This window comes from Giraffa tippelskirchi, chromosome 14 (assembly GCF_054371585.1).
Source record: "Giraffa tippelskirchi isolate mGirTip1 chromosome 14, T2T-mGirTip1v1.2.pri, whole genome shotgun sequence".
Classification (NCBI taxonomy): domain Eukaryota; kingdom Metazoa; phylum Chordata; class Mammalia; order Artiodactyla; family Giraffidae; genus Giraffa; species Giraffa tippelskirchi.
Genome location: NC_137288.1, coordinates 12,972,787 through 12,982,500, shown reverse-complemented (window position 1 = coordinate 12,982,500; position 9,714 = coordinate 12,972,787). Strand labels below are relative to the sequence as shown.

Below are 9,714 nucleotides of genomic sequence, written 5' to 3'. Positions count from 1 at the left end.
CTGCGTACCGGCGTGCCCGCCACGGCCCTCACTCGCGCGGCCCCGCCGCGCCAGGCCCCTCCCCTCACTTCTCTCAGGGACTCCGAGGGCACTGCTCCGCCCGGGGACGACACCCACAGGAGGCGAAGCCGACTCGGTCCCAGACAGGGGGGAAGGGCACGCGGGCGGTCGCACGCGCGGGCCGAGGAGGAAGGCCGGCAGCGGCGGGGAGGGGCCGGCAAGCGCGCACAGCGACGGCCACGGGACAGGGGGCGCGGGCGCCGCCCGGGGACCAGAGAAGACCACCGGGAACACGGCCGGGCCGCCAGGAAAACCAGCGCGGGATCCCACCGCCACCCACACACGAGGGCGGTCCCGCGACGCCTGGGACGCCGGCCGGCCCCGGCCGGCCCCGGAGCGGAGTCCCACGCCCCGGCCCCGCCGCCAGGGCCGGCGGCGCCGTCCACCCGTCTCCTCCGCCCACCCTCGACGGATCCGTCTCTCCATCTAGTCTGACCCCGAGGCGCCACATCCCGGGGACACGCTCTCGAGCGAGGCGGCCCAGACCGTGCCCGCGCGCCGCCACCGGCTCGGGGACGAGGGCGGGCGCGACGGACTCCTCCTCGCCACGGCCGCGGGGCTGGGGAAGCCGGGGCCGACCGGGCGTCGCCCCCCGGCCCTTCTCCTCCTGCACTCACACCGCGGGGGCGGCCGCACGCACGCGGCGCACGCACGGTTCCCCCCCACGTGCCGGACACCCGGCGGGGCCCGGCGGGACCCTCCCCCGACTCGGCGGGGGGAGGCGCGGGCCGCGGTAGGCAACGAGCGGCACACGGCCCCACCGCGGGGCCGGCGCACCCATCCCCCCTCACAGAGGAGAGGTGGGGGGATTCTGCCCACGTGCTCTGGCAGTCGCCACGGCGGCTACACTGCGCACTCAGGAGGGGCAGCGGCCGGGGGCTCCGGTACCCCAGAGGCTCCCTCTCGGATCGCTAGAGAAGGCTTTCTCACCGAGGGCGCGCCGTCCCTCACCCCATCGTCTCTCCTTCGGGCCCACGGAGGCGCTCCACGAGCCGCCGATCCTCGACTGGGCGGGAGGGGTCTGCGGTACAGGTAAGCGGACGACCACACGGGAGCGTGTGCACGGTCGGGGCCGGAGCACGGCCCGTGCCTCCACGACGAGGCAGCACCTGCCCCCAACGGAAGAGGCGAGGGGAACAGGCACGCCTCTCTTCCCGTCTCGACCCCTCCCCCCAACGAGAGCCACTCGCGGGACACACACACACCCCACCGCGGTGGGGGACCCGAGGAGGACGCCGGGTTAAGGGAAACGACACCACCGCTCGGCCTCAGGCACCTGAGGGGGCGACCTGGAGCGCTCCAGGGGCACCACCGAGGGTCAAACGAGGCACGCTCACCCACCCACGCGGGGCGCGCGGCGCAGCGGCGGGCACAGCCCTCCCCACCGCGGGGAGGGCCGCTCGCGGGACACGCGCCGAGAAGGCGAAGCGAGAGCGTCCGCTGTGTCCGAAGACCGACGGCCTCACTGACGCCCCGTGGAGGGGGGGCGGGCAGGAGACCGAGAGTCAGGGCCGGAGGCCGCACCCACCCTCCCGCCTTCCTCACCCTCCCCGACGGGCAGGGGGAAAGGCAGGCGAGGGGCCCCGTGGACAGACCGAGAAGACCGCACACGTTCACCAGGAACGCCCGTCCCTCGTCCGGCACGGCTTAGGCCCGGCCCGGGAGAGCACGACCACACCACATCGATCCGTTGAGCCGAGGGGGAGGGGGGAAGGCACGGTGAGGGCAGTCGCCGGAGGGGCCCGCTTTAAGCCTCACCGGCCGCCTCCCCCCGCCACACCTCACCTCACCTCACCTCAGGCGACAGCCGCCGACGACCCCAGGAGGAGGAGCTGCCTGACACGGGGCACGGAGCCTACAGAGCGGGGGTCGTCCCGGCCACCACCGGGCGCCCGCAGCGGGGGTCACACAGGGTAGAAGACCCACGGCGCCTCGCCCCGCCGCCCTCGGGTCGCCCAGAGACCGGAGGTGGCGCCACGGGTCGGGTCTGCCAGACACGCCACGCGGGAGCCGACGCACAGGCCCAGGCCGGCGGCCCAAAGGCCCAGAGCCCCGCGTGCGTCCAGAGGCCCAAAGTCCTCGGCGGCAGACGCCGAGAGAGACCGTGTCGGCACTTACCTGGTGGCAGAAAAGGCCCATTTCGGGCGACAAAATGACAGCGCCCGACAGCGGGGCCCACCCACGACTGGCAGGGAGGGACCTTGGCACCTTGGCACCGCCACCTGTCCCCAGCACTACCCCAGAAACACCAGGCCCGGAGCTGTCGGGGGTCATCTGGTCGACTGGGGGGGGGGAGGGGGGCGAAGGGGGCGCCCGGTGGGCGAAGTGGGGGCGCAGACGCCAAGGGGGAGGGAGCTGGCCGGGGACGCCCTCCCCCTTCGCCCGCACGGGTAGGTGTACCCGTCCGTCCGTCCGAGTCTCCGAGCGGGGGTTTGGCTTCGAGTTGCCAAAGAGAAAAACGAAGAGAGACCCGCCGGCGAGGCGCCTCCCACGAGACGAGCGGGCCCCAACGAGGGACCACGCCCGGGGCCCCAGACCGTCCTGTCCGGGGCACCCAGGACGGCTCGAGCCGGTCCCTGACCTCCTGGCCGTGATTCAGGGAGTTGGGGAGGGGTGAGAAAGCAAACCCTCCGGGGGTGGCAAACCCTCCTGAAAGGGCGGGAAAGCAAAAACCTCCTGAAGGGAGACGCAAACCCTTCTGAAAAGGCGAACAGCAAACCCTTTTTGAGGGCGGGAGCCAACCCTCCTGGCAGAAGAAGGCAAACCCTCCTGAGGGCGAAAAGCAAACCCTCCTGAGGGAGGCCCGGTCAGGCCACCCCAGAGCCCGGCTCTGGAGCGCCGCCGCCGCCGCGACGGCCACCCTCCTCAGAAACCTAGAGAACCAATCTCCGGCGACAGCAGGACGTCCCTAGGCCTCGGCGCCACCGCCACTGTCGCTGCCAGCAGAGCCGGTCTCTGAGAGCTGTGCCCTCGGGCCCGGCGGCTGAGTCACAACCCTCCTGAAGGTCGCCGAAGCTCCAGAGGGGAGGGACACTATAAAAGCGGCCGCCAGGTGGCTCCTGACAACCGGCTCCAATGTCCCGAGGACGGGTCGCTGTCGCCGGCCGCCGAGGACGCCACAGCGCCGGCCGCCCAAACGCCCGAGCTCGGCTCGGAGCCGCCGCCTCCGAGAGACGCGACGCGACGCGACCCCGGCCGCAGAGGAAGGGAGAGGAGCTGGGAAATAGCTCCCCAGGAGGCTGCCACGAAGGAGACGCGCTCCCCCCCCCACCCACGCGATTCCAGGCTGGTGGGCGGACATTCCACGGAGACGCCGGCGGGCGGCGGGGCTCGGGGCGGGGACGGCCGAGAGAGGGGCACCAGTGACATCCCGGGCTCCCCCGGGCCCCCTCCCCCGAAGGAGGGAGGGAGGGAGAGAGAGAAGGGAGGGAGGCAGGGAGGGAGGGACCGACCGGCAAAGCGAAACCAGGCAAGCGCTGCTCGGAGAACAAAGCAGGACTTCTCGAAAGCAGACACAGACACAGACACGCAAGCCCAGGAGCAAGAAAGGAAAAGAAGGAGACACTCGGACCCCCAACAAGAGAAAACGAAAGTCAACCTGTGTCGAGACCGTGATCAAGTCCAACGACAACAAACACAAGCATGCGCCGGTGGGCGGGGAAAGTGCGCTTGAGGTCAGGAGAACATGGATTTCAAAATAACTGGCCACAAACACCGGAAAGGAAAGGCGGCCGGGCGGCCGGGCCGGGCGGTCGGGTCTGGGGTGGGGTGGCAGGGCTGCTGGGGGCGGGGGTCGGTGGCGGGGGGGGGGGTGGGGGTGGGGGGTGGGGGGTGGAGGAAACGGGAGCACCTAGAAAGAGGAGGAGACTGTCGGCCGTGCTGAGACACGGAGACATCACACGGCTGGGGACCCGTTCCTATCGTTTGCCCCGGGGTGTGAGAGAGACTTGGCCTCCCGTCTCCTGGGATTTCATCTCCCCAGCAACAACGGTCAGGCAAGCTGTCGGGTGTGTGTGTGCTGCGGGGGGTTGGGGGGTTGGGGGGCGGGGTGGGGAGAAAAAAGAAGACGCCTTTCAAGTGAAAGGAGGGAGCGTAAAGGTCACTGAACCCTCTGACAGCGGCCTTCCATTTTCCACACCAGTGACACGTTCTCCCAAGTCGCCCGGTTCCAGAAAACGCTTTTCGGAAACAGAATCCTCGGGGCCCGCGAACTCCTTAGGAATCCTCGGATGAGCTTCCGGGCCAGGCTATACCGTAGGCAGCGCGCTTCCCCTGAAGCCAAAGCCACGGGCTCCAGAGGGCCACGTCCAAGAAGCTGATCTGGTACGGAACCCGATGTCTTCTTCTCTAGGACACTTCTAGCAGCAGCAAGAGTGCCAGTTTGTGAGAATCGAAGGTGAAGCCGGCACGATGTAAACCCAGCGATGTGAGCGGTCAGAGGCCCATCTAGATTCGAACTCCAGTGCTGGAGGGAGGGGAGCAGTGGGGACAGGAGGGTGGCCTGCGAGTCCGCCGTCCTGTCCCCACTCCCCGTGTGAACATCCGCCCCGTGGAAGGTGTCGAGGAACCTCATGACCTGACCTACGGGGTGAACCGTCGCCAAAGACAAAGAATTCCTCCAGCCAGGCGTCGTCCGCAGCCACGAACCCCTTCCCTCCGTCGCCCGGCCTTTCAGAATGCCACGTGGAGCCCTCTCGAGACGTGTGGGGCTTGGAGGTATGGGCCCCCGAATTCTCCTCGCCCGGCCCTGCAAGAAACCATCCCGGGCCTGCCCCACATGAAGACTTCTCGGGCTTTTCGGTGGACCGGGCCTCCCAGGGTGCCCCTGCACCCGGCACCCTGCGACATCCCGAGAGATCCCACGGAGAAACGTCTCCGGCCACTCGCGCGGCATCTGCCTCGCTGGCGGGCGCCCCTTCCAACCTCCCCAGAGATACGTGAGCACGGACGCTTCTTCCCCATCTGGGTCCCCTCACAGGCTCTGTGAGTTCCTGCGGTTCCGCACGCCCTCGACTTGGCTGTGGTTCGGGGCTCTGTTCTGTTCTGTGTTTGCTCTCCGGCCCACGTGATCTCTCTGGCTAGGGCACCCAGGAAAAGCGAAAAGAAATCGAGTCCGTGTGAGTACTATTCAGGCATCAAGTGGGGATACCTACCAATGACCTCTAACGTGGATCCACCAAGATGGCGGCCGTGTGGGGTTCAGGAGGATCATTTTGCGTTTTCTGGGGGCGCTATTTGCTCTCAATGATTTCACGTGCCTTTTGGGCATGGCTCACGGAGATGGGACGTGAAGCAGCAGGGCAGCCACATCTGGCGTCTCGGCCTAGCTAGGGCGGCTCCACGAGTGACCTCTCGGAACCGGGGCTGAGACCGCCATCCCTCCCCGGGCCCCCCTCGGTGGCTGGGTGTGGGGGGGGGAGGGGGAGGTTTCGGAGGGGAGACGGGAGATCTGGGCTTGTGGTTGGGGGCGCGCGGGGCCACACGTGTCCTGTCATGATATTCCTGCAGCGCTCCAACGAGATAAATATTATTCTCTATTCTGCAGATGGCTATCTGTACCTGAATGGAAATGTATTAGACTCTTGAAATCCGAGCCTTGACGAGGGGTGCGCCCTGTACGTCTCGGGCTACAGGCAGCATACGGAAACTGAAGATATCAGGAATCACGTATAAAGGTTAAAGTCAAAGAAACGGACCTAGTTCAGGGGCAGACTTAGTCTTCCTCGCTGCAGCCTCAAGGTAAACGCTGGGGGTACCCAGTCTATTCTTGGGAAGATACAGTGTTTATTTTAACTGTTGCCAGCAACGCAGCTTCTCCTCTGCCGGAGGTGAAATTGAGATTTAGTTCTTGCAGCTAGTAGTTCTTTTTCAGAACATCTATCAGGAAGGATCCGAATAGCTTGTCATGTCCCTGAAAGTATACTAGAGAACATTTGGTTCAGTTCTCGTACCCAGAGACTGGGGAAATTAAGGTGGCACTAGAAATCGCACCTTTGGGTTATATAGTATCTTTGCTGGAAAACAGGCTGCTCTGAAACTCTAATTGTATCAAACAGTAGCAGGGATAAGAAGTGCATGATCCACAAGTTTCAGTAAAGCTGGCTCTCCCGCTCCTTAACATTATATACATTGTTAACAAAAGTTTAGAACTGGACACTTGATGGCAACAAAGAGGCATCCTGTTTGGCGTTTCTTCGGACTGCAGCCGGGAGAGGAGCAGAGCCGACTTGTTCAGTCCCCGGTCCCGCTACTCCTAGGCCTTTCCTCACACTTGATCTTGGATGCTCTGGGGGCAGGTTGTGTCTGCAACAAGCACTCGATGTGTCCGGAAGCACTGAATCCTCTGTTCATTGACTTTGTTCCCAGGACTGTCTCAGGAGGTGACGATGTTTTCCCATGGGGGAATCTGTGTCAGAGGCTTGCCAACCATACTTTCCACGTGGTTCATGAAAAGCTCGCCCGTCGCCGGTCACCTGTCAACTCACCATCCGTACGAGAGTCAGCACCAACACGCCCGGCAGAGCTGAGCGTCAAGAAGGGGTTGCGTGGAAAGAGATTTGTATGCTTGGTCCTGGTCCTGGTTATAGACAGAAAGTATCAAGGGGGAATAACTCCCAGAATAAGTAGGCTTGCCTGGAATGCGAAATAGTGAGAAGAGGCCTCGCGCTTGGAGGACGGGTCAGAGCTTTAGCCACGGGAGAGTGAAAAGGAAAGGCCCGGGAAAGGGCCGTGGGGCAGGGGACGGTCTGAGCCCAGCACCAGCGGTGAAGGACGAGGAGGCACCTTGAAAGAACGTGCTGTTCGGAGGTTTGTGGTAAGAGCACACCGGTGCTGCTAAAGATGAGGCTTGTGGAACCCAGATAGTAAGGAGGAGCCAGAAACAGGCCAGGAAGGATGAGAATCCCGTGTACTGAGGACCTGCACTTCACCAAGCCCACAGCAAAGGGTGCTGTCTAGATTCAAACCCAGTCACTTGCGCAAACGCCGCTCAGCCACCTCCTCATCTACAAGGCCGACAGATACTCGGTGCGTGAGGTGCGTGTACGTACAGTCTAGGTGGACGGCACTCACATATCAGGCAACCACACAGCTAATACATGCTTTGAAAGAACCAAGAGTGAGCTGATAGCTTTTTCTGGATCTGCCTATAAGCAAAGATACCGCTCGCTGCATACTGTGGATCTCGACTCCTGTCTCACGTCTCCATGAAGCCGTCAGAAAAGTACTGTTCGTGCTCCCTCTCAGGCCAGGAATGACACTTCAAGTGTAACGTGCTCACGAAGTCCTCAGAGATTCATGGATTTGAATCGAGAAATTCCACCTGGTCCTTTCGCTCCCGATCCACTCCTGCTCTCACCACTACTACCACACGGGTCAGACACGAGCGAGTTCCCCTGAATTAGCTTGCACACGTGGGGGTGGAGTTAGCTTTCGGCACACGGATATTTAGAAATTCCATGGCAGTAGGCCAGGTATTCACATTATGTATCGGATATTCGCCTAATTTGATAATAAGAGAGCCCGGGCCTCAGGCATAACTTCAGGCCGATTTTCCCTCCAACGGAAACAGCTCAGATGGGCTGGCAGCCCGAGAGAACGAGCAACTGCCACTAACAGACTGAGACACCTGTGGGCTCCCTCCATGGGGAGACCTTCTGCCAAGGCTTCTCCCTCAAGGGCCGTTACCCAGCCTGCGGGCATCAGCTGAGGAGAAGGGGAGGTGGGTGCCCCGGAAACCAGCCGCGCTCGAGTCAGTCTCCCAGGAGCTCTCGTTCCAGCTCTGGACGCTCACTCCCGGGCCCGGGTTCTCACTCCCGCTTTCAGATGGATCCCAGGCCCTTCTTCAGAGAAGTTCCTCCAGATGAGTCCCCAGCCACCAGTGGGCCTCATTCGACCTTGCGGGACCTCCCTCCCCTTCTGAAGCTAGGTTCCGTCTCTCTCTTCACAAAACTTTAAGTCCAAGATGGATTGTTAACAATGACTTGCCATTTCCTTTTGTTCTCACCATTATTCTGACTACTTGCATTTAATTCCGCTCACCTTCGGATTGCTTGTGACACTCCAGGCCACCGAAAAAAAGAGAGTTTCTGTTCTGGGCTCAAAGATCCTCAGGAGGCATTTGGGCCTCACTTTACCTCTGCTGGAGACAGGAAGGTGGCAGGTGACCGGGACCTGCCAAGAGCAGAGCAGAAGCTGTGCCCCTGAGCAGTGGTGCCTGGCTCTCTCTCATTGGTCGCAGAGGGTCTGCAAGATTCGAGGGGGTTCCTGACGGCCCCACCATGCTGGTGAGCCGTGTCGTCTCATCTCATCGGGAATCTGACCCCGCATCGGCAAGCGTAGCCATGTGCCCTCACCCTGAGTCTCTAAACCCTTCCCAGACCATCACTCGGCCCGCCTTCTCCTCTCAGGCAGAATGAACCTGGGCTTCTCTCCTGGGACAGGTCATTCTGTGTCATGGGATGTCCTCTTTACTCCTATTGCCGGCAACAGGAGTATTGATGTGCTGCTCATAGGTCAGAGACTCCTCATTCGTATTACCCAGAGGCTTTTCTTCAGTCAGTAAATTTTGTTCCTTTGAAGTCAAAGGGATTGCATTGCCTTTGAAGACTATCATTTCTGACCTAGTCGCAAACCGTCTCTTTTGAGGAACTTCCTTAGGGTTCCAGGGATTAAGACAGTTTGCTTCCATTGCAAAGGGCACAGATTCTTTCCTCGATTGCAGGATCTAGATCTCCCGTGCCTCACACTGTAGCCAAAAAGGTATATTTTAAATATAAGAGGGCCAAGCATAAACCTACTACTTTCCCTTTCCATTATTATGATAATAATCTAGTTCTCTTCAAGGCAACACAAATGTTTCTTACTAACTAGAAGGATCATGTCGCGGAAATTATAAAGAGAAAAACAGGGAATTACTTCATGGTATCTCACTACATCCGTCTCTGATCCAACGTACGAAAAATCAAGGAAGTCCACGTAAAGTATCATCTTTAAATAGAGCTCTCCACTTTGAGAGAATAGAACTAAACTCATTAAAACTAAGTTTTCCAGTATGTGGCTGCTTTGAAATCTTGCATCCAACCGACAATTCTGGAACCTATGATAATTCAGAATTGAGTAACCGATGACACAAACACTCTACTAGTCAGGGGGACGTTTTGGATCGCCTGAGTTCTAGGTTCTCAATGTTATCAAGCCAGACACAATCTTCACGGTTTTTCATAGATCCTGTAATATCTTTTTTAAAATTTCAACTTTTTTGAGGTACAATTGACATATAAAATTGCAAGAAATTGAAATATGACTGTGGTGATTTCACGTGTTTACGATGTGAAAGGATTCCTCATCCAGTTAATTCATATCACCTCACATATTTCACCTTCTTTTTTTTTTCTTCCCTCCATCTTTCCCACTTAGATTTTATCTTCATAAGATTTCATTTATACAAAACATGTCAAAAAGATTGCCGTGTTTTACATTAGATCCTCAGACTCTATTCATCTTATAGCTGAACATTTGTTCCCTTTTACCAACCTCTCCCCATAGCCCTAGTAACCACTTTTCTACTCTCTGTATGAGTTTTACTTTTTCCGGGAGGCACTGTCAGAGCCAGTCCTGAAATTTCCTCCAATTACAATTCTTCTCTCAGAGTCA

General features: G+C 60.1%; 1 long non-coding RNA gene across 2 annotated transcripts in view; it reads left to right on the top strand.

Moving 5' to 3' along the window:
- The window catches only part of LOC145534299 (uncharacterized), a 30,728-nt gene extending 21,014 nt beyond the window's left edge, over positions 1-9,714 (top strand). Inside the window, exons 2-3 of one of the 2 annotated variants that reach the window (XR_014074439.1) lie at positions 5,606-5,799; positions 6,427-9,714. This is a non-coding gene — a long non-coding RNA (uncharacterized LOC145534299). The remainder of the gene's footprint in view (positions 1-5,605; positions 5,800-6,426) is intronic. The other variant, XR_014074438.1, reaches the window with a different exon arrangement.